This window comes from Macaca fascicularis, chromosome X, assembly GCF_037993035.2.
Source record: "Macaca fascicularis isolate 582-1 chromosome X, T2T-MFA8v1.1".
In the NCBI taxonomy this organism is placed as follows: domain Eukaryota; kingdom Metazoa; phylum Chordata; class Mammalia; order Primates; family Cercopithecidae; genus Macaca; species Macaca fascicularis.
The window spans coordinates 47,216,000-47,240,962 of NC_088395.1; the positions used below are offsets into that span (position 1 = coordinate 47,216,000).

Consider the following 24,963-nt stretch of genomic DNA (forward strand, 5'->3'; position numbering starts at 1 on the left):
TAGAATGTGTGATTCTGAGCTTGTTTTCACATCAATTACTCAGTTTCATTTAGATTTACTTTAATCAGTTAAGAATTTTTTAGGGCCCAAGTTATTTGAAAGTAAACTGCTTGGCCGGGCGCGGTGGCTCACGCCTGTAATCCCAGCACTTTGGGAGGCTGAGGCAGGCAGATCACAAGGTCAGGAGATCCAGACCATCCTAGCTAACACGGTGAAACCCCATCTCTACTAAAAATACAAAATAAAATTAGCCAGGCGTGGTGGTGGGTGCCGTGGTCCCAGCTACTCAGGAGGCTGAGGCAGGAGAGTGGCGTGAACCCGGGAGGCGGAGCTTGCAGTGAGCCGAGATGGCGCCACTGCACTCCGGCCTGGGTGACAGAGCGAGACTCCATCAAAAAAAAAAAAAGGTAAACTGCTTAGTCTCATCTAGATTTCTTCTAAATCATATTGAGAGGCTATACTGGAGAAGAACATATGATTCAGATTTGATTGTCCCAAAGATGGACAGGGATCAGATTTACCCTCCCACCTGAAACAACCAAAGAAACCAGAAAAATGCATGAAACAACAGGTTTTGAACAATGGACAGCAGGCAACCAAGGATTGAGAGATGGGAAACAAATGAGATGAAGAGTTAAACGATTCCCCAGTTTACTGCCTTTTTTTTTTTTTTTTTTTTTTTTTGAGACAGGGTCTTGCTATGTTGCCCAGGCTGGAGTGCAGGTGGCATGATCATGGCTCACTGCAGCCTCGACCTCCTAGGCTCAAGGGATCCTCCTGCCTCAGCTTCCCAAGTAGCTGGGATTACAGGTGTGCACCACCACATGCAGCTAATTTTTTTTTTATTATTTAATTTTTAGTAGAGACAGCATCTCCCTATGTTGCTCAGGCTGGTCTCAAACTCCTGAGCTCAAGTGATCCTCCTGCCTTTGTCTCCCAAAGTGCTAGGATTTAGAGGCGTGAGCCACCACTCCTGGAAGACCAGTTTGGCCCCTTGAGAAAGTGTTCAGGCTTTGGCACAAGGTGGGAGAACTGAGGTAGAGCCCACCTGACTCCCTGAGTTGAGGATTTGGAGCTAAGACTTCTGGGAGATCAAAATAGCTAGAGTTGATAGAACAGAGTACCAGAAAGCGAAACGCTACACAAAGAATGTGATGGTTAATTTTATGTGTCAACCTGGCTAGGCCTTGGTACCCAGATATTTGGTGAAACATTATTCTAGATGTTTCTGTGAAGGTAGTTTTTAAATGAGATTGACATTGAATCAGTAGACTTTGAGTAAAGCAGATTACCCTCCATAATGCACACGGGTCTCATCCTATCAGTTGAAGGCCTTAATAGAAAAAGACTGATCTCCCCAGAAGAGAGAATTCTGCCAGGAGGCTGCCTTCGGACTCACACTAAAGCATCAGCGCTTCCCTGGGTCTCCAGCTTGCTAGTCTACCTTGAAGGTTTCGAACTTTGCCAGCCTCCACAATCATGTGAGCCAATTCCTTAAAATCTCTGGGTGGATGGATAGATAGATAGGTAGGTAGATAGATAGATAAATATAGATACATATATCCTAATATATCTCATTGGTGCTGTTTCTCTGGAGAACCCTAATATAGACAGAGAACCCTGGAGATCTGAAGAGCATATGCTTCGGTATTCAAAAGACTACTTACTGATCAGTATATGCATGTGAGGAGACTGCCTGGGGCCAGGGAGAGAACATCTGAAAGGATTAGAGGGAATAGTGCCTCATGCTCACACAGAGCCAGTAATAGTGCCTGCTCCCACCAGTCAGATTGGAAAAAATGCATAATTCATGAGGTATTGGGTAGAGTCCTCAGGAAGGTCTTGTCTCAGTTGTGGAGAATAATTAGCCCTACAAAAAGCACTGCTCAAGACTCCATCAAACAGATCATAAAAGCTAGACCTTAAAAGATAAAAATATTTCCAAGGAAACTTAACTGCAACTCAACAAAGTTCAAGAAGATTTATATTGAATACAAAAATATCCAGCACCCAAAAAGAAAAAAAAAATCACAATGTTTGACATCCAATCAAAACTTAATAGGGCCGGGCGCAGTGGCTCATGCCTGTAATTCCAGCACTTTGGAAGGCCGAGGTGGGTGGATCACCTGAGGTCAGGAGTTCGAGACCAGCCTGTCCAAAATGGTGAAACTCTGTCTCTACTAAAAATACAAAAAAATTAGCCAGGTGTGGTGGCGCGTGCCTGTAATCCCAGCTACTCAGGAGGCTGAGGCAGGAGAATCACTTGAATTCAGGAGGCAGCCATGTCAGTGAGCCGAGATGGAGCCACTGTACTCCAGCCTGGGCGACAGAGTGAGACTCCGTCTCAAAAAAACAAAAACAAAAGTAAGAAAAGAAAAGAAAAACTTAATGGGACCAGGCACAGTGGCTCATGCCTCTAACCCAGCACTTTAGAAGGCTGAGGAAGGAGGATTGTTTAAGGCCAGAAGTTCCAGGGCAGCCTGGGCAACATAGCAAGATCCTGTCTCTACAAAAAATTCAAAAATTAGCTAGGTGTGGTGGCGCATGACTGTAGTCCTAGGTGTTCAAAAGGCCATTTGGGAGGATTGCTGGAACTCAGTAGTTCAAGGAGGCAATGACCTATGATGGCACCACTGCACTCCAGCCTGAGTGACAGAGCTGACCCTGTCTCTAAAAACAAACAAACAAACAAAAAACTTACTAATCAGGCGGGGCATGATGGCTCACGCCTGTAATCCCAGCACGTTGGGAGGCCAAGGCAGGTGGATCACGAGGTCAGGAGTTCAAGACTAGCTTGGCCAACATAGTAAAACCCCGTTTCTACTAAACATACAAAAATTAGCTGAGTGTGGTGGCGGGCGCCTGTAATCCCAGCTACTCAAGAGGCTGAGGCAGGAGAATTGCTTCAACCTGGGAGACAAAGGATGCAGTGAGCTGAGATCGCGCCACTGCACTCCAGCCTGGGCGATAGAGCAAGACTCCATCTTGGGGGAAGAAAAAAAAAATTACTAATCATGCAACAAGGCAGGAAAATATGAAGACAACAATCAATCAATGAAAACCAACCCAGATTTGATGCATAAATTAATTAGCAGAGAAGGACATTAAGAGTTATTAAAGCTATGTTCCACAACTTCAAAAGAGTTCAACGAGAGACATAGAAGATATAAAAATGGCCCAGTGGTGCAACATTTTTCAAAGAATGAATTTTAAAAACTGTCAACCTAGGGAGCAAGATGGTTGAATAGAAGCCTCCTGATCATCCTCCTCACAGGAATGCCAAATCGAACACCTATCCACATAAAAAAGCACCTTCATAAGAACCAAAATTCAGGTGAGCAATCACAGTACCTGGTTTTAACTTCCTATCACCGAAAGAGGCACTAAAGTGGGTAGGAAAGACAGCCTTGAATCACCTACACCACCCCACCCCCATCCCCTGGTAGTGGGTATGTGGCATAGAGAGAGAATCTGTGTGCTTGTGGGCAGGAGAGCACAGCAGTTGTGAGACTTTGTACTGGAACTCAGTGCTTCCCTGACACAACAGAAAGCAAAAACCGGAGAGAACTAAGCCGGCACCCCTGGGGGGAGCACTTGGACCAGCCCTAGCCAGAGGCAAATTGTCCATCCCAGCAGTCAGAACCTGAGTTTTGGCAAGCCTCACCACCGTGGGCTAAAGTGCTCTGCGGTCCTAAATAAACTTGAAAGTCAGTCTAGGCTACAAGGACTACCATTCCTGGGCAAGTCCTAGTGCTGTGCTGGGCTTGGAGTCAGTGGATTTGGATACACAACCCAGTGAAACATCGGCTGGGGTGGCCAAGGGAGTGCTTGAGCCACCCCTCTCCCAACCCCAAGCAGTGCAGCTCAAACCACTGGAAGAGATTTCTTTCCTCTACTTGAGGAGAGGAGCGGGGAGAGTAAAGGGGACTTTGTCTTGCAACTTGGATGCCAGCTCAGCCACAGTAGGATATGGCACCAGGCAGAGTCCTGAAGCCACTGTTCCAGGCCCTAGCTCCCAGATGACATTTTTCAAACTTTTTTTTAGAAGGAGTCTCACTCTGTCACCCAGGCTGGAGTGCAGTGGTGCGATCTTGGCTCACCGCAAATTCCGCCTCCTGGGTTCAAGCAATTCTCCCTGCCTCAGCTTCCCGAATAGCTGGGATTACGGTCACGTGCCACCACACCCAGCTAACTTTTGTATTTTTAGTAGAGACGGGGTTTCACCGTGTTGGCCAGACTGGTCTCACACTCCTGGCCTCAAGTGATCTGCCCACCTTGGCCTCCTAAAGTGCTAGGATTACAGACGTGAGCCACTGTGCCTGGCCCCAAATGACATTTCTAGACACACCTTGGGCCATAAGAGAACCTGCTGTTGGCTGGGCGTGGTGGCTCACACCTGTAATCCCAGCACTTTGGGAGGCCGAGGCTGGCGGATCACAAGGTCAGGAGATCGAGACCATCCTGGCTAACACTGTGAAACCCCGTCTCTACTAAAAATACAAAACATTAGCCAGGCGTGGTGGCGGGCGCCTGTAGTCCCAGCTACTGGGGAGGTTGAGGCAGGAGAATGGCATGAGCCCAGGAGGCGGAGCTTGCAGTGAGCTGAGATCGCACCACTGTACTCCGGCCTGGGCGACAGAGTGAGACTCCATCTCAAAAAAAAAAAAAAAAAAAAGGAAAAGAAAAAGAGAACCTGCTGCCTTGAAGGGAAGGCTCTAGTCCTGGTATAATTCAACATCTGCTGACTAAAGAACCCTCGGGCCCTGAATAACAAACAGTGGTACTCAGGTAGTACACCACGGGCCTTGGGTGAGACCCTGAAACATGCTGGCTTTAGGTGTGACCCAGCATATTCCCTGCTGTGGTAGCCACAGGAAGAGACACTCCTCTGCTTGGAAAAGGAGAGGAAAGAGTAAAGGGGACTTTGTCTTGCAGCTTATGTTCCAGCTTCACCACATGGGAGTAGAGCACCAAATAGGCTCTTGGGGTCCCTAATTCCAGGCCTTGGCTCTTAGACAACATTTCTGGACCCTGCCTGGGCCAGAGGAAAGCCCACTAGCCTGAAGAGTGAGTCCCAGGCCTGACAGCATTCACGACAAGCTGAATAAAGAGCCCTTGGGCCCTGAGTGAATAGCAGTGGTAGCCAGGCAATATTTGCCAAAGACCTGGGTCAGTGCTGGCCACAGAGAGAGACTCCTTTGCTTATGGAAAGGGGAAGGAAGAGTGGGAATGACTTTGTCTTGTGGCTTGGGTGCCAGCTCGGCCACCATAGAATAGAGTACCAGGTAGATTCACAAGGTTTCCATGCCTAGGCCCTGGCTCCTGGATGGCATCTCTAGGCCTGCTCAAGACTGGGGAAACTTGCTGCTCTGAAGGGAAGGACACAAGCCAGGCTGGCATTGCCACCTGCTCATTGTAGAGTTCTAGGGCCTTGAGTGGACATTAGTGGTAGCCAGGCAGTGGTTACCATGGGCCTTGGGCAAGACCCAGTGCTGAGCTGGCTTCAGGTTTGACCTGGTGCAGTCCCACTGGTGGTGGCCACCGGGGTGTTTGTGTCACCTCTTCCCTAGCTCTAGGTGGCTCAGAACAGAGAGAGAAACTGTGTGTTTGGGAGAAAGTAAAGGAAGAGAACAAGAATGTTTCCCTGGTAATCCAAAGGAATCTTTTGGATCTTATCCAAGACCACAAAGGTGGTACCTCTATGAGTCTACAAGAGCCACAGTGTTACTGGGCTTGGGGTTCCCCCAATGCAAATATGGCTTCGATGACAAAAAACATAGATCACAACACCCAAGTCCCTTCAAATACCTGGAAAGGCTTCCCAAGAAGGATGGGTACAAACAAGCCCAGGATGCAAAGACTGCAGTAAATACCTAACTTATCAATGCCCAGACAAGCATCATGACCATCCAGGAAAACATGACCTTACCAAATGAACTACATAAGACACCAGGGACCAATCCTGGAAAAACAGAGATATGTGACCTTTCAGACAGAGAATTCAACATAGCTGTCTTGAGGAAACTCACAGAAACTCAAGATAACATAAAGAAGAAATTCAGAATCCTATCAGATAAATTTAACAAAGACACTGAAATAATGAAAAAAGAATAAAGCAGAAATTCTGAAGCTGAAAAATGCAATTGACAGACTGAAGAATGCATCAGAGTCATTTAGGAGCAGAATTGATCAAGCAGAGGAAAGAATTAGTGAGCTTGAAGACAGGCTATTTGAAAACATATAGTCAGAGAAGACAAAAGAAAAAAGAGGCCAGGCACGGTGGCTCACGCCTGTAATCTCAGCACTTTGGGAGACCAAGGTGGACAGATCAGAAGGTCAGGAGTTCGAGACCAGCCTGGCCAAGATGGTGAAACCCCATCTCTACTAAAAATACAAAACTTAGTCAGGCCTGTAATCTCAGCTACTCGGGAGGGTGAGGCAGGAGAATCGCTGGAGCAGGAGGCGGAGGTTGCAGTGAGCCGAGATCGCGCCATTGCCCTCCAGCCTGGGTGACAGAATAAGACTCTGTCTCAGGAAAGAGAGAAAGAAAGAAAGAGAGAGAGAGAGGGAAAGAGAAAAAGAGAGAAAGAAAGAAAGATTGAAGAATGCCTACAGAATCTAGAAAAGAGCCTCAAAGGGCAAATCTAAAAGTTATTGGCCTTAAAAAGGAGACAGAAAGAGAGATAGGGAAAAAAAGTTATCTGTTAAGGGCTAATAACAGAGAACATCCCAAACATAGAGAAAGATTTCAATATTCAAGTACAAGGTTACAGAACACCAAGCAGATTTAACCAAAATAAGACTACCTTAGGATATTTAATAATCAAACTCCTGGCCAGGCGTGTCGGCTCATGCCTGTAATCCTAGCATTCTGGGAGGCTGAGGTGGGTAAATCATGTGAGCCCAGGAGTCTGAGACCAGCCTGGGCAATATGTCAAAATCCCATTTCTACCAAAACAAAAATACAAAATTTAGCCAGATGTGGGATCATGTGCCTGTAGTCCCAGCTACTTGGAAGGCTGAGATGGGAGGATCACTTGAGCTCAGGAAGCCAAGGCTGTAGTGAGCCATGATTGCACCACTGCACTCCAGTCTGGGCAAAAGAGCAAGATCCTGTCTCAAAAATAATAATAAAATCCCAAAGGTCAAGGATAAAGAAAAGATCCTAAAATCAGCAAGAGAAAAGAAACAACACAATGGAGCTCTAATACATCTGGCAGCAGACTTCTCAGTGGAAACCTTACAAGCCAGGAGACAGTGGCATGACATATTTAAAGTCCTGAAGGAGGCTGGACGTGGTGGCTCACGCCTGTAATCCCAGCACTTTGGGAGGCTGGTGGATCACCTGAGGTCGGGAGTTCAAGACCAGCCTGACCAACATGGAGAAACCTCATCTCTACTAAAAATACAAAATTAGCCAGGCATGGTGGCGCATGCCTGTAATCCCAGCTACTCGGGAGGCTGAGGTAGGAGAATCACTTGAACTCGGGAGGCAGAGTTTTCGGTGAGCCAAGATCATGCCATTGTACTCCAGCCTAGGCAACAAGAGTGAAACTCCATCTAAAAAAAAAAAAAAAAAAAAAATGAAAAGATGAGCCAATTGAAAATGATAACTATGACAGCATTTCAAGACATAGTACAATAAGATATAAATAGGAACAACAAAAAGTTAAAAAATGGGGGATGAGGTTAAAGTGTAAGAGTTTTTATTGGTTTTCTCTTTGCTTATTTGTTTGTATGTTTATACCATCAGTGTTACTTTGTCATGAGTTTAAAATAATGGGTTATAAGATATTTGCAAGGCTCATGGTAACCTCAAATCAAAAAACATACAACAGATATGCAAAAAATAAAAAAGCAAGAAATTAAAACATACCACCTGAGAAAACCACCCTCACTAAAAGGAAGACAGGAAAAAGGAAAGGAGGAAGAGAAGACCACAAAACAACCAGAAAATGAACAACAAAATGGCAGGAGTTGATAAAGCTCAACATCCCTTCATGATAACAGTCCTCAAAAAACTGAGTATAGAACAAACATATCTCAACACAATGAAACCATATATGATAGACCCACAGCTAGTGTCATTCTGAATGGGGAAAAATTGAAAGCCTTTCCTCTAAGACCTGGAACAAGACAAGGATGCCCACTTTCGCCACTGTTACTCAACATAGCACTGGAAGTCCTAGCTAGAGTAATCAGACAAGAGAAAGAAATATGGCGGGGCAGGATGACTCACACCTGTAATCCCAACACTTTGGGAGGCCAAGGTGGGTGGATCAACTGAGGTCAGGAGTTCAAGACCAGCCTGGCCAACATGGTGAAACCCCATCTCTACAAAAAATACAAAAAAATTAGCTGGATGTGGTGGCGTGTGCCTGTAATCCCAGCCACTCCAGAGGCTGAGGCAGGAGATAATCGCTTGAACCCAGGAGGCAGAGATTGCAATGAGCCAAGATCGAGCCACTGCACTCCAGCCTGGGTGACAGAAAGAGACTCCGTCTCACAGGAAAAAAAGAGAGAGAGAGAGAGAGAGAGAGAGAAAGGAATAAAGGGCATCCAAATTGGAAAGGAAGAAATCAAATTATACTTTTTTGCAGATGATCTGAGCTTATATTTGGAAAAACCTAAAGACTCCACCAAAAAACTATTAGAACTGATGAACAAATTCAGGAAAGTTGCAGGATACAAAATCACCATACAAAAATCAGTGGCATTGAGACCCCCATATCTACAAAAGCAAAAAAAAAAAAAAAAAAATTAGCCAGTTGTGATAGCACATGCCTGTAGTCATAGCTATTTGGAGACTGAGGAAGGAGGATTGCTTTAGTTCAGGAGGGTGAAGCTACAGTGAGCCGCACTATAAGAAATGTTACAGAGGCTGGGTGTGGTGGCTCACACCTGTAATCCCAGCACTTTGGGAGGCTGAAGTGGGCGCATCATAAGGTCAGGAGTTCGAGACCAGCCTGGCCAATATGGTGAAACCCCATCTCTACTAAAAATACAAAAATTAGCCAGGTGTGGTGGCATGCGCCTGTAGTCCCAGCTACTTGGGAGACTGAGGCAAAATAATCGCTTGAACCCAGGAGGTGGAGGTTGCCTTGAGCCAAGATCACGCCACTACACTCCAGCCTGGGTGATAGAGTGAAACTCCGTCTCAAAAATAAAAAAAAAGAAAAAAATATGTTACAGAAATGCATCAAGCAAAAGGAAATTACTCCAGTTGTAAATAAATAAATGGTAATTATATGGATAAATATATGTTTTTTCTATTATTTAAATATATTTAAAATATAATTGGCTCCTTAAGGTTTACAACATATGTAAAAGTAGAATGCATTAATGAATAGCATAAAGGCTAAAAGGAGAGAGATAAAAGTATAATACTGTAAGGTTTTTTAATACTATACATGAAGTGATATACCCCTTGAAAGTGGACTCTGATAACAATGTATACTATAAACCCTAAGGCAACCACCAAAGCAACAAAACAAAGACTTATAGCTTATTAGACAACAAAAGACATGAAATAGAATCATGAATGTATTTAATTGATCCAAAAGAAGACAGAAAAAATTTAAATTTGGAACAAAGAACAGATGGGACAAATAGAAAACAAATAGGAAGGTGATAGAATCAAACCTAACTACCACATCAATATGACATTAAATATAAGTGGTTTAAACCCTCCAATACGGCCGGGCGCGGTGGCTCAAGCCTGTAATCCCAGCACTTTGGGAGGCCGAGGCGGGCGGATCACGAGGTCAGGAGATCGAGACCATCCTGGCTAACACGGTGAAACCCCGTCTCTACTAAAAATACAAAAAACTAGCCGGGCGCAGTGGCGGGCGCCTGTAGTCCCAGCTACTCGGGAGGCTGAGGCAGGAGAATGGCGTAAACCCGGGAGGCGGAGCTTGCAGTGAGCTGAGATCCGGCCACTGCACTCCAGCCTGGGTGACAGAGCAAGACTCCGTCTCAAAAAAAAAAAAAAAAAAAACCCTCCAATACAAAGGCAGACATTTCCAGATTGGAAAAAAAAGCAAGACCAATCTCCGTGCCCCCTACAAGGAATGCACTTCAAATACAAAGACGCTAATTTAAAAAAGTAAAAGGATAGAAAAAAATATATCGTGCTCGTATTTTTAAAAAACTTGGAGTGACTATTAATATTGAAAAAGGTCAATTTCAGGGATAAAGAAGGTCAAGAAGATATAAAAATCCTTAACATTTATAGCCTGAAAACAGAGCTCAAAATGCATGAAGCAAAAACTGATAGAACTGCAAGAAGATGTAGACAAACCCACAATCATAGTTGGAGATTTCAATAAGCCTTCATGTTTTTTGTTTGTTTGTTTGTTTTTGTTTGTTTTGTTTTTTGTTTTTGAGATAGAGTCTTGCTCTGTTGCCCAGACTGGAGTGCAATGGTGTGATCTCGGCTCACTGCAACCTCTGCCTCCCAGGTTCAAGCGATTCTCCTGCCTTAGTCCAAGTAGCTGAGATTACAGGTGTCCACCACCACGCCCAGCTAATTTTTGTATTTTTAGTAGAGATAGTAGAGACGGGGTTTCACCATGTTGGTCAGGCTGGTCTCGAACTCCTGACCTCAGGTGATCCACTCACCTCAGCCTCTCAAAGTGCTGGGATCACAGGTGTGAGCCACCTTGCCTGGCCTCAATAAACCTCCTTTTTTTCTTTTTCTTTTTTCTCTTTTTTTTTTTTTTTTTTTTTTTTTTTTTGAGATGGAGTCTCACTCTGTCACCTAGGCTGGAGTGCAGTGGCATGATATTGGCTCACTGAAACCTCTGCCTCCTGCGTTCAAGCAATTCTCATGTCTCAGCCTCCCGAGTAGCTAAGATTACAGATGTGTGCCACCATGCCCAGTTAAATTTTTTTTTGTATTTTTAGTAGAGATGGGGTTTCACCATTTTGGCCAGGCTGATCTCGGACTCCTGACCTCAGGGGATCTGCCCTCCTCGGCCTCCCAAATTGCTGGGATTACAGACGTAAGCCACCGAGCCTGGCCAATAAGCCTTCTTAATAATTAACAGAATAAGTAGTCAGTCAATATCAGCAGGGACATAGTAGACATGAGCAACACTACTAACGAATTAAACGTTACTAACATTTGTAGAATACTCCTTCAACAGCAGAATACACATTATTTTCAAGTGCACATAGAACGCTTACAAACGTATATTCTGGGCCATTGACAGGCTTCAATACATTAAAATGGGCTCAAGTCTAATGAGAAATGTTCTCTGACCACATTGGAACTAAATTTGAAATAAATAATGGGCCGGGCGCGGTGGCTCAAGCCTGTAATCCCAGCACTTTGGGAGGCCGAGACGGGCGGATCACGAGGTCAGGAGATCGAGACCATCCTGGCTAACACAGTGAAACCCCGTCTCTACTAAAAATACAAAAAAACTAGCCGGGCGAGGTGGCGGGCGTCTGTAGTCCCAGCTACTTGGGAGGCTGAGGCAGGAGAATGGCGTGAACCCGGGAGGTGGAGCTTGCAGTGAGCTGAGATCCGGCCACTGCACTCCAGCCTGGGTGACAGAGCAAGACTCCGTCTCAAAAAAAAAAAAAAAAGAAATAAATAACGGAAAGATTCTTGTGAAATCCTCAAATAAAGGGCTTCTACAAAAATCCTACATCTAACAGCATACTTAATGGTGAAAAACAATGCTTTCCTCGTAAGATCTGGAATAAGACAAGAATATCTACTCTTATCGCTTCTCTTCAATATTGTACGCAAAATTCTAACTGGCTTCACCAGTGAATTCTAGCAAACATTTAAACAGGAAAAAAACACTAATCCTAGGCCAGGCACAGTGACTTACACCTGTAATCCCATCATTTTAGGAGGCCAAGGCAGGAAGACTGCTTGAGTCCCAGAGTTTGAGACCAGCCTGGACAAAACAGCCAGACCCCATCTCTACAACAAATTTAAAAATTAGCCAAGTGTGGTGGTGCACACCTGTGGTCCCAGTTATTCAGGAGGTTGAGGTGAAAGGATTGCTTGAGCCCAGGAAGTTAAGGCTGCAGTGAGCCATGTTCACACCACTGCACTCCAGCCTGGGCAACAGAGTGAGAACCTGTCTCAAAAACAACAAAACACCAATCCTATATAAACTTTTCTGGAAAAGATATCACAGACCTGAGGTTGCACAAATAGTATAAGGAGGAATTTATTGCATCAGAAATAATTTTACATGAAGGAATGTATCCTCTATTTCTGGACAAACTAATCTTTTCCCAAAGTCTCAACAACCATCCACTTTTATTTTTCTTGAAATGGAGTCTCGCTCTGTCACCCAGGCTGGAGTGCAATGGCATGATCTTGGCTCATTGCAACCTCCACCTCCTGTGTTCAAGCAATTCTCATGTTTCAGCCTCCTGAGTAGCTGGGATTGCAGGCACCTGCTGCTATACATGGCTAATTCTTGTATTTTAGTGGAGACAGGGTTTCACCACGTTGGCCAGCTAGTCTTGAACTCCTGGACTCAGGTGATGCACCTGCCTCAGCCTCTCAAAGTGCTGGGATTACAGGCATCAGCCACTGTGCCCGGCCACAACCATCCACTTCTGAACATGCATCCCAGGCCCCTCTGCAGAGCCCAGACATACATATCCAATTGCCTCCTGGATATTACATATGTGTGTGTGTGTGTGTGTGTGTGTGTGTATCCAGAATGTATTTTTTCTGACCATTGGCACTCCATGAGGGCAAGGACTTTGCCTGTCTTGTTCCCACCTATATATTCAGTGCTGAAGATACACAGTAGATGACTAAGAGTTTAGTTCCTATTTAAGAAATACCTTCCCACAAAGAAAATAGTGAGCCCAGAGGGCTTTGCAGTTGAGTTCTACAAAACACTCAAGGAACAGATTACTTTAGTACTGCATAAACTCTTACAGGGAAGAGGAAAAAAGAGGCTTAAATCTCCAATTTATTTTAGGAGGATAGTGTATTAGCTCCATAGAAGTGCCATTACAGACTACCACCAACTGAGTGACTTAAAACAACAAAAATTTATTCTCTCACAATTCTGGAAGCTGGAAGTCTGAAGTCAAGGTGTCTGCGGGGCCGTGCTCCCTCTGAAACCTGTCGGTGAATCCTTCCTCTCCTCTTTTAGGTTCTGGTGGTTTGCCAGCAACTTTCGGCATTCCTTGGCTTGCAGCTGCAAAACTCCAATCTCTGCCTCCGTGGCCACATGGCATTCTCCCAGTATGCTTCTGTCTTCACATGGCCGTCTTCTTATAAGGACATCATCCTAACTAATTACATCTGCAACAACCTTATTTCCAAACTTTACATAAGATCATATTCTGAGCTACTAGGAGTTAGGACTTCAACATCTTTTTGGCGGGGAACACAATTCAACCCATAAAAGATAGCATAACACACAAGGATCACTTGAGGCCAGGAGTTTGAGACCAGCCTGGGCAATATGGTGAGACTCTGTCTGTAAATAAATAAAAATTTAGCCAGATGTGGTGGCATGCACCTGTAGTTCCAGCTACTTGAGAGGCTGAGGTAGGAGGATCACTTAAGCCCAGGAATTCAAGGCTGCAGTGAGCCGTGATTGCATCACTGCACTTTAGCCTGGACAACAGAACGAGACCCTGTCTCTAAAAAATAAAAGTAATGATAAAATTTTTTCAATAAAGAAAATTTTCAGGTTTATCTCCTTCATGAACATAGATGCAAAAATCCTAAAAAGCTAGTAATACATAAAAAGGTTAATATATTATAAACAATAAACAAGTTGGGTTTATCCCTAGAATACAATATTAGTTTAATACTGGAAAATTAAATAATGTAATTTACCTTTTCTCTTTCTTTCTTTCTTTCTTTCTTTTCTTTGAGACAGTCTCAGTCTGTCACCCCAGGCTGGAGTCCAGTGGCATGATCTCAGCTCACTGCAACCTCCGCCTCCCAGGTTCAAGCAATTCGCCTGCCTCCCAAGTAGCTGGGACCATGGGCATGCACAACCACACCTGGCTAATTTTTTGTATTTTTAGTAGAGAGGGGGTTTCACCATGTTGCCCAGGCTGGTCTCGAACTCCTGGTCTCAAGTAATCCACCTGCCTTGGCCTCCCAAAATGCTGGGATTACAGGCATGAGCCACCTTGCCCAGCCAATTTACCATATTTACAGATTAAAAGAGAAGACTCTTGTGGTTGCCAAGAAAGACACAGAAAAAGCATCTGACAAATCTTAACATCCATTTATAATTTTTTTAATTAAAAAATTAGCCAGGTGTGGTGGTACACACCTGTAGTCCTAGATACTTAGGAGGCCAAGGTGGGAGGATTGCTTTAGCCCAGGAGGTCGAAGCTGCAGTGAGCTATGATTGCACCACTGCACTCCAGCCAAAGTGACAGAATGAGACCCTGTCTCAAAAAACAAAACAAAACAAAATGCTGAACATGATGGCTCACACCTCTATTCCCAGCATCCCAGCCCTTTGGGTGGCTGAAGTAGGCAGATTGCTTGAGTCCAGAAGTTCAAGACCAGCCATGGGCAACACAGCAAAACCTCGTTTCTAGAGAAAAAAAAAAGAAATAGCTGGGCATGGTGGCATGAGCTTATCCTACCTACTTGGGAGGCTGAGATGGGAGGATCGCTTGAGCCCTGGGAGGCCAAGGCTGCAGTGAGTGGTGAGCAATGATGGCGCCACTGCACTCCAACATGGGCAACAGAGCAAGACCCTGTCAAAAAAAACAAACAAAAAACTCCTATCAAACTAGGAAAAGACAGGAAGGTTTTTTTTTAACATGATAGTCTCTATAAAAAATTGTTCTCAATGGGAAAAGCTGAAAGACTTTCCTTTAAATCAGGAAAAAGACAAGGGTTCTAGTATCAATACTGCCATTCAACATTGTACTGAAATTAGCTGGGTGTGGTGGAGGGTATCTGTAATCCCAGCTTCTCGGGAGGCTGAGGTGGGATAATCGTTTGAACCCGGGAGGCAGAGGTTGCAGTGAGCCGAGATCGCACCACTGCACTACAGCCTGGGCGACAGAGCGAGACTCCGCCTCAAAACACAAACAACAACAACAAAAAACACATTGTACTGAAGATTCTAGCCAGTTCAGTAAAACTAGAAAAAGAAACGAAACTATAAAAACGAGTAGTCTGTGGAGGTCAGTGATTGTGGAGGGCAGGGGGCATCTGTGAGGCTCAGGTCAAGAGCTCAGGCTGCAGGATGACAATGTCAGGGTTACTTAAAATAAAGCTCCTGAATAGTTCAGTGCACATCCTGGGCAACCTACACTGCCTACCCTCTGCTGACAAGATTACAAACTTCCCTGCTGATAAGATTACCTACCTAGGCCAAAAACCAGGAGATCTGTCCTAGGACTGTCTCTGTGCTAGCCTTTCTCTGAGTCAAAACTGTGAACCTGATAGGACACGTGGAGGTCGGATTTGTCCAAGGGAGTGGAGGTACCTCACAAGACACATGGAGATAGATAGGATTTACCACAGAGAGGTGGGGGAGCAGCTGCCCTGCAGCACAGCCAGTCCCCATTCACATTCTCCCCACCTCCCGCCCTGCAAGTCCCGAATCCATAGGGGTGTATCCCAGTGTGTTACTGCCTCTGTTCTCACAAATCTTCTATGACTTTGCACTATGGACATGCTGAGGATTTTCCACAATACTAGGACATCATATATATTATATACTCTATATATTACAGTATTATATAGCATATGCATTCTATATTATCTCCATTTTCTAGATAAGGAAACTTCTGAGGCTCAGAAGGAATCAGAAACTCGACCAAGGTCATACTATGTTAGTAAGTAGTAGAGCTATGTACCAAATAAATGTAGGTCTGAATCTAAAGGGAGACTATTACCTAAAAAATTCAACTCCATGCTTTCCTGAAGACCCATTCCCACCTGCCTGGGGCAGCTGTTTCCCACAGGGTCCTCCAAAGTCTCCAAACAGTAATCATACATAGGCCCAATCACTGACCCTCCAAGAATCCAATTAAGGAACCAAAGAAACCACAATCAAGGCCAGGCACTGTGGCTCATGCCTGTAATCCCAGTGCTTTGGGAGGCCAAGGTAGGAGGACCTCTTGAGACGAGGAGTTTGAGGTTGCAGTGAGATATGATTGCACCACTGCACTCCAGCCTGGGTGACGGAGCAAGAAAGAAAGAAGAAAGAAAAAGAGGCTGGGTGCAGTGGCTCATGCCTGTAATCCCAGCACTTTGGGAGGCCAAGGTTGGCAGATCACTTGAGGTCAGGAGTTTGAGACCAGCCAGGCCAACGTGGTGAAACCTCATCTCTACTAAAAATACAAAACTTAGCTGGGCGTGCTCGCTTGAACCCAGGAGGTGGAGCTTGCAGTGAGCCGAGATTGTGCCACTGCACTCCAGCCTGGACAACAGAGTGAAACTCTGTCTCAAAAAAAAAAGAAAAAAAGAGAGAGAGAGAGAGAAGGAGAAAGAATGAAAGAGAAAGAGAAAGAATTAGAGAGAGAAAGAAAAGGAAGAAAGAGGAAGGAAAGAAGGAAGGAAGGAAGGAGAAAGAAAGAAAGAAAGAAAGAAAGAAAGAAAAGAAAGAAAGAGAAAGAAAGAAAGAAAGAAGGAAACAAAGAAAGAAAGAAAAAGAAAAGAAAGAAAGAGAGAGAGAAAGAGAAAGAAAGGAAGGAGGGAGGGAAGGAAGGAGAGGGAGGGAGGGAGGGAGGAAAGGAAGGAAGGAAGGAAGGAAAGAAGGAAGGAAGGGGAGGGAGGGAAGGAAGGAAGGAAGGAAGGGGAGGGAGGGAAGGAAGGAAGGAAGGAAGGAAGGAAAGAAGGAAGGAAGGGGAGGGAGGGAAGGAAGGAAGGAAGGAAGGGGAGGGAGGGAGGGAAGGAAGGAAGGAAGGAAGGAAGGAAGGAAGGGGAGGGAGGGAAGGAAGGAAGGAAGGAAGGAAGGAAGGAAGGAAGGGGAGGGAGGGAGGGAGGGAAGGAGGGAGGGAGGAAGGAAGCACAGAGTGTCAGTCATCACTGGCTCACACAAACACTACCACTATGGCCCCTCTCCCAGTGACTGACAGCCACAGACACTCAATCAGTAGCCTCAAAGGCCTCCAATTATTAATTACCTCAGGATTCAAATCCCTGGAGCCTCATCCTGACACCATTGGCAACCAATCACTACCTTCCAAAACTGCCAGTGACCAGACCATAGAGACTGTCAGAGCATAAAGAAAAATCCCTCCACTGTTGATTGTCAGGGTCTGCGAAAGGTCTGAGACTCCACCCTCTTACAAGCTAACATGTTTTAGAGATGCTGACAGAAAACATGAGACTCCTGGGGCTGAGACAAAGGACCTTCCTGCTCCTGGGACAGCAGCAGCATGCATGTCACAGGGGCACCTGCTCCCCTTGTCCTCCATCTCCCACAGCAGTGATGCAGAGGGTCCCTGGTGGATGTTGCACACACAATAGGTTTACATCACAGCCAAGAAACACTGAGCTTGGGTCATCCAGCCTGTCTTTCACCCCAGAGGGAGACATTGCCTCATCCCACAGGGTTGCTCGCTGTCATCACAACCCTGAGAAATGGCTGAGGTAATCAGTGATTGGGGCCTTGTATCTTTAGGCAGCCACAAAGTAGTAAAACTAAGGCCAGGCTACTATATGTACAACCCACACAAAGGAATTTAGACTGATGTGCTGATGTTTGGTGTATTGTCAATAATTTAGGGGGCAATACATGGGCCCCAAAGCAAACCCTATCCCAAGTGGAGAGACATTCTGTTTCCCACTGTTCTCCCCATATACAAATATACCATCCAAAGGGGAACAGTTCATTTCACTTCAACATTTGTTGTTCAAATTGATTTGACTCACCATTACATTGGTTTGGTAGTGTTATAAGAGGTAGTCTATTCAGGCTGCTATAATGGAATACAATAGACAGGGTAGCATATAACCAACAAGTTTATTTCTCACAGGTCTGGAGGCTGGAAGTCCAAGATCAAGTTGCCAGCAGATTTCTGCATCTGGTGAGGGTCCACTTCCTGGTTCACAGATGGCCATCCTCTCACTGTGTCCTGACATGGAGAAAATGACAAGGGAGCAAGCACTCTGGGGTCCCATTTATAAGGGCACTAATTCCTCTCATGAGGGCTCTGCCCTCAAGACCTAATCACCTCCCAAAGGCCCTACCTTCTAATACCTTGGGGCTTAGGATTCCAACATATGAATTTTGAGGTAACATAAACATTCCACCTATAGCAAGTAGCATCTTAGTACTTGTAGCTCAATTGCTAAACATGGCATAATCCAAGACCACTCGAGTGCCAGGAGAAGCAGATGAATTTGGATCAGCCAGATCTAAACAAGGTTGTGCTGGTCCACGTATGTCTACAGGTATGAGGGAAGCCTGTCTTCAGGAGCTGCTGTTGATGGCATCAGGCACAGCAGAGTAATTCAGGAGCAGCCGTGCTCACATGCTTTTTTCTGTTTTTGTCACCCAAGGACAGTGATGGCAAACCTAGCAGCAGGTCAGATTGCCAGCTGCACCTGCTGCTTGACTCCAGCAGACCAGATGATTGTTTCGTTGGACTGCAAGTGCTCGATCTAGGGGACAAACAGAGCATTCATTGTCTCCCCATCTTGCACCTCTCAGGGTCTAAGATATTTCCTCCCTGTATTAGTCCATTTTCACACTGCTATAAAGAGCTACCTGAGACTGGGTAACTTATGAAGAAAAGAGGTTTAATTGACTCAGAGTTCTGCATGGCTGGGGAGGCCTCAGGAAACTCACAATCATGGCAGAAGGTGAAGCAAAAGCAAGAACCTTCTTCACAAGGCGGCAGGAGAGAGAACAAGGGAAGAAAGCCACCCAGTTTTTTGTTTTTTTTGAGACAGGGTGTTGCTCTGTTACCCAGGCTAGAGTGCAGTGGCGTGATCTTGGCTCACTACAACCTCCACCTCCCATTCTCCTGCCTCAGCCTCCTGAGTAGCTAGGGCCACAGGCACACACCACCATGTCCAGCTAATTTTTGTATTTTTAGTAGAGACAGAATTTCACCATGTTGCCCAGGGTGGTCTTGAACTCCTGAACTCAGGCAATCTGCCTGCCTTGGCCTCCCAAAGTGCTAGGATTACAGACGTGAGCCACCGCACCCAGCATCACGCACTTTTTAAACCATCAGATCTCGTAAGAACTCATTCACTCACTATCACAAGAACAGCATGGGGGAAACTCCCCCCATAATCCAATCACCTCCCATCAGGTCCCTCCCCTGACACAGGGGGATTCCCATTCAACGTGAGATTTGGGTGGGGACACAGAGCCAAGCCAACCATATCACTCCCCAAATGCTCTCCTTCCACACCTCATGAAATCAATGTATCCCATCTCAGAGCCTGTAACTTCACTTTTTCCCAATCATCCCCTATTTGTACCCAGACCTTTCATCCAGAAGGGTCAAGTACAAAAGGGCCAAAGGCATTTTTATAAAATTTACAGACTTTTTTTTAAATGTCTTCTATCTTAGCCCATGTGAGCTGCTGTATGGGAACTTGGTGAGTAGTGTACTCAGTCAAGCGGTCATTGTCATTAGGATCTAGGACCGTGTCCACCCAACAAGAGAATTCAGGTGACTGACCAGAATTAAGTTTAAGTCCGAGCCAGGCATGGTGGCTCACGCTTGTAATCCCAGCACTTTGGGGGGCCAAGGTGGGCAGATCACCTGAGGTCAGAAGTTCGACACCAGCCTGGCCAACATGGTGAAACCCTGTCTCTACTGAAAATACAAAAATTAGCCAGGTGTAGTGGTAGGTGCCTGTAATCCCAGCTACTTGGGAGGCTGAGACACGAGAATTGCTTGAATCCAGGAGGCAGAGGTGGCAGTGAGCTGAGATTGCACCACTGCACTCCAGCCTGGGCAACAGAGGGAGACTCAGTATCAAAAAAAAAAAAAAAAATAGTTTAAGTCCCCTCGGGCTCTTTTGGGCTGGGCTGCTGCCTGGAGGGTTACCAACTAGGTTAGCCTGGGACCTGGGATTACTGTTAAAGGAAAGAAAAACACATCACGTCCAGGAATGGCAACGGTAGTATCCCAAATGCCTCTATGGCCCACCCCTTTTGTCCTGACTGTTATCCGAGGTACACAATGGGAGATGATCCCATTCTTGGGACAGCCACATTTAGTGACCAAACTGCCTTACTAAGGTGAGTAGACCAGGAGAAGGAGAGAGAGGTAGGTTCTGAAATCCTTTTGAGTTCATTTTTGAGGAGGCCATTTCAATGTTTAACAATATCAGATACCTGCCCATGGTAGGGCACATAGAACATCTATGGAAGGCTTTGACTACTGGCCCATAGTTGGTTGGCCTTTGCAACAAAAGGCACACCACTGTCAGACTGCAAATGGTCTGTGTCAGAAACATACAGTAATTTACTTTGTGCCCAGTCTATGATGGTGGATGCATTGCCATGTTCAGGGGGCAGTGAACTAGAAGTGCATCAGCTGTTTGATTCCAGTCGGCCTCATCAGAGAATAGGCTCTTACTATGGGCATCTACATGAGTGACCCAGACTGACCACTTCCACCAGTAGCTCCCCACCCACTTATCTGTTAAAAAGGCATACAATGTTTTAAAACGTTTGAAAGTCACAGCTTTAGAAGTTTAGCTTTTCCACTAACCATCTATTACTGATCTCTACAGACCCCAATATTGTCCCTAGAACCCTCCCATCACTCACCCCAGAAATCTTCTATCAGAAACACCCGTCCTCCATCGTAGCCTCTCAGGCCTAAAATCTCAAATCAAATTCCAATCCTAGGCCAACTCCCCAACCCTAAGACTGCCTTTTCTGGGGCAGCTCTTTCTTCACAGGTGCAGTGAGGTCATCGTTTCTGTACAGCGCAGGAAAGCTAAACTTCTAAATCTGTAACGTTCAAACTTTAAAAAAAAAAAAAAAAAAAAAAAAAAACAGGTAAGGCTGGGCGCGGTGGTTCACGCCTGTAATTCCAGTACTTTGGGAGTCCGAGGCGGGCGGATCACCTGAGGTTAGGACATCGAAACCAGCCTGGCCAACACGGTGAAACCCCGTCTCTACTAAAAATACAAAAATTAGCCGGGCGTGATGGCGTGCACCTGTAATCCCAGCTACTCAGGAGGCTGAGGCAAGAGAATCGCTGGAACCCGGGAGGCGGAGGTTACAGTGAGCCGAGATCGTGCCACTGCACTCCAGCCTGGGCGACAGAGCTAGACTCCGTCTCAAAAAAATAAAAAATATAAAATAAAAAACAGATAAGCGGGTAGGGAGCTCCTGGTGGAACTGGGTTTCCTCTTTAAGGGAAACGAGGAAAAGGACAAGATCCCGTCTTTTCTGCACTCAGTCGCCCCGCCCCCAACTGAAGCGGGCATGTTTATTGGATATTAAGAGGGTCAGTCAAAGCAAGGACCAACTCTCTACTGCCAAAATACACGTACTACTCAAGAGCCCCTGACTCAGACGTTCTCACTGGTCGGAATGCCATCAATCAAGTTCCAATCCCCGCCCCCTTCTCGCGGAAGAACTGTAGGGTCTAACCTCTCTCTTACTGTCAGGTCTGCTGTCAATCGGCTCCGCATCCTCTAGTTCTGCACGTCCCCAGCCATCAGAGCAGGAACTTCTGATCGGTCCGCCTGCCGATCTTTCACCTATAGAGCCCACCCTCTAAAAGTGTCCAAGCTGCTCCAAAGAACAATTGATTAACCCAACGGCTGTCTTTGGCCCTCAGAGCTGTCACACCTGGCTCCGCCTCTTCCCGGACATCATCTGTTGCCCCAGACAGTGTCGGGCCTGGAAAGAGGCTCTGAGCCCATCCACCTGTCTCTGTTGGATCCTGTCAGGTCTCTTGTTCCATGCCCAATGTCACTCGAGTAGGGAGGCAGTGGGGCACTGTTGGTTCTCATCCCAACCCCGAGTCTGCGCAGCCGCAATTCGGGAAAACAATCTGGAGGCGAGTTCAAAACACTAAGATTGAACGCGCTCATGGTTTGGTTTTCTCCTATAGCGCTTTGGTAGTGGCTTTTATCCAGATCCCCCCGGAATGAATCCTGGTATAGAAATGTAACCTGTATGTGTGCGTGTGATTTTTAATATGTTTAAATTTGATGAATCAAAAGCCTTTTTCAAGGTCAGATCCCAGACCGACCCCTCTGCCCCTCCCCTCGCTTTTTTTTTTTTTTTTTTTTTTTTTTCCCCAAAATGAAAGCTTTCCCAAAGAGGCCACGTTTGTAGGGCTAGTGGAATTTTTTTAGAAAAGGGAGAAAGCGGATTCTGGATGAGGACAATGGTGGCCCAAAAGTCGCTATGACTTAAGAGTCTTGGCGGAGGCAGAGGCTGGGAAAAGCAAGCAGATAGTGTTTTTCATTTAGGTGGCATCTGTATGAATCCTAGTTTGGAAAGGTGCAAATGTTATGTGCCTTTGTTTTTAATATTTTGGCTTTTTAATTTTTGGTTTCTTTTTTTCACTTAGTTTTTATCTTCGAATTTTAATTTTGCTGTTTTATTTCATGTTTTTAAAAATTGTATAATTAAACAAATTTTATTGCTACTGGCTTTTAATTAATTCATTAATTAATTTTGAGACGGAGTCTCACTCTGTTGCCCAGGCTGGGGTGCCGTGGCAGGATCTCAGCTCACCACAACCTCCGCCTCCTGGGTACAAGCGATTCTCCTGCCTCAGCCTCCCGAGTAGCTGGGACTACAGGCGCCTGCCACCATGCCCAGCTAATTTTTGTATTTTTAGTAGAGACGGGGTTTCACTATGTTGGCCAGGCTCGTCTCGAACTCCTGACCTCATGATCCGCCCGCCTCCGCCTCCCAAAGTGCTGGGATTACAGGCGTGAGCCACCGCGCCCGCCTTACTTTTTTTTTTTTTTTTTTTTTTTGAGACGGAGTCTCGCTGTGTCTCCCAGGCTGGAGTGCAGTGGCATGATCTGGGCTCACTGCAAGCTCCGCCTCCCGGGTTCACGCCATTCTCCTGCCTCAGCCTCCCAAGTAGCTGAGACTACAGGCGCCCGCCACCACGCCCGGCTAGTTTTTTGTATTTTTAGTAGAGACGGGGTTTCACCATGTTAGCCAGGATAGTCTCGATCTCCTGACCTCGTGATCCACCCGCCTCGGCCTCCCAAAGTGCTGGGATTACAGGCTTGAGCCACCGCGCCCGGCCTGCCTTACTTATTTTTAAAGCAAATTCTTCCAGATCCTGAGTTTCTGGCTTTTTAAATTAAAATTACAAGAAAATGTATTTATTACTCTGGTGTTAACAGGTCTAGAGACATACATTTATGATGCTTTGGACCTACTGATAATCTATAGAGTACTTTATTCATTAATTGTTTCATTCTAAAAACCCTGCTTTATATATCCCCAGAATACCAAGGCCTGGTGGGGAATATCTTATAAATAATGAATGGTTATTACTAATTATTAATAATAACCGTCAATGAAAATAAGATAGACACTGTTAAGAGATTCAATTAAGTACTGTGTAATTTCGTGTTGATTATATCTGCCACTAATATTCATCATGCATTGCATAGAAGTGGGATTGTCTCTTTCTTTTTCTCCTAGTTGGTTTGTGAGAAAATTGTGAGCAATTTTGCACAGGGAGGCTTCCATGTCTTACTAACATTTATTGACTGCTTGTATGTACTAGGAATAATTCTAAATGCCTTTCATGTATTTTTTTTCTCTTTCTTTTTCTTTGTATTTGTCATTCTAAATGCCCTTCATGTGTTGTCTCATTTAATCCTCACAAATAGGCACCTTTATTCTCCTCATACTACAGACAGGGAAACATCTGTAAGTGGCAGAGATGGGATTTGAACCCAAGCCCCCTTAAGGACTGCACTGGAAGGATGGTTTTTTGTTCTCTAAAATGGGGGTAATAATATATGTAAAGTGATTAGGACATATAGTTAGCTCTGAATACATGGCAGAACTTACTGTTTTTACAGCCTTGTTTAAAGCTCCCAGCCACGCTGTGAGTTAGGGACCAACACGATCCCCCTTTTCTACAAGAAGAAACGGGTTCTGAGAGAATAAACGACTTGCCCAAGGCCACTCGGTGCATGGTCTAGCTGAGCTCATGCTGTGGTTACTTTCCTGCTATAAACCCTTCCCAAGTTCCACACCCTGCTCTGGATAAACTCTTGGTGCATCAAGGCTTTTGATTCATAAAATTAAATATATGTCTAAGCTGGGTATGGTGGCATGCACCTATAGTCCCAGCTTCTCGGGGGCTTAGGTGGGAGGATTACTTGAATCCAGGAATTCAAGTCCAGCCTGGGCAATATAGCAAGAACCCATCTCTAAAAATAAATAAATACATTTCTAAACACACACATGTCAAACCCCTGTGTGATCTGGCCCCAACCCACCAGCCCTGCTTTATCTTAATGGGTTTAGGGGTTTTTGTTTGTTTGTTTGTTTTTTGTTTTTACTTATTTTTATTTTATTGTTATTATTTCAGTAGTTTTGGGGGAACAGGTGGTGTTTGGTTACATGGAAAAGTCCTTTAGTGGTGATTTCTGAGTTTTGGTGCACCCATCATCTGATATGGAGTTTTTTACCCCTTACCCCCTTTTCACCCCTCCCCCAAGTCCCCAGAGCCCATTGTATCATTCTTATGCCTTTGGGTCCTCATAGCTTAGCTCACACTTGTAAGTGAGAACAAGGCGGGCGCGGTGGCTCACGCCTGTAATCCCAGCACTTTGGGAGGCTGAGGCGGGAGTGGATCAATTGAGGTCAGGAGTTCCAGCCCAGCCTGACCAACATGGCGAAACCCTGTCTCTACTAAAAACACAAAAATTAGCCGGGCCTAGTGGTACACACCTGTAATCCCAGCCACTCGGGAGGCTGAGGCAGGAGAATCGCTTAAATCTGGGAGGCAATGAACTGAGATCACGCCACTGCACTCCAGCCTGGACGACGGAGCGAAACTCCATCT

At 45.4% G+C, this 24,963-nt stretch overlaps 1 long non-coding RNA gene across 2 annotated transcripts in view; it reads right to left on the reverse strand.

Annotated features, from left to right (window-relative positions):
* The window catches only part of LOC102134932 (uncharacterized), a 39,441-nt gene extending 17,684 nt beyond the window's left edge, over window positions 1-21,757 (reverse strand). Inside the window, exons 1-3 of one of the 2 annotated variants that reach the window (XR_010584456.2) lie at window positions 20,721-20,958; window positions 18,183-18,586; window positions 17,929-18,057 (exon numbers count right to left, since the gene is read on the reverse strand). This is a non-coding gene — a long non-coding RNA (uncharacterized lncRNA). Of the gene's footprint in view, window positions 1-17,928; window positions 18,058-18,182; window positions 18,587-20,720; window positions 20,959-21,554 lie in introns of those variants that run through there. The other variant, XR_012430289.1, reaches the window with a different exon arrangement.
* Window positions 21,758-24,963: the final 3,206 nt, after the last annotated feature.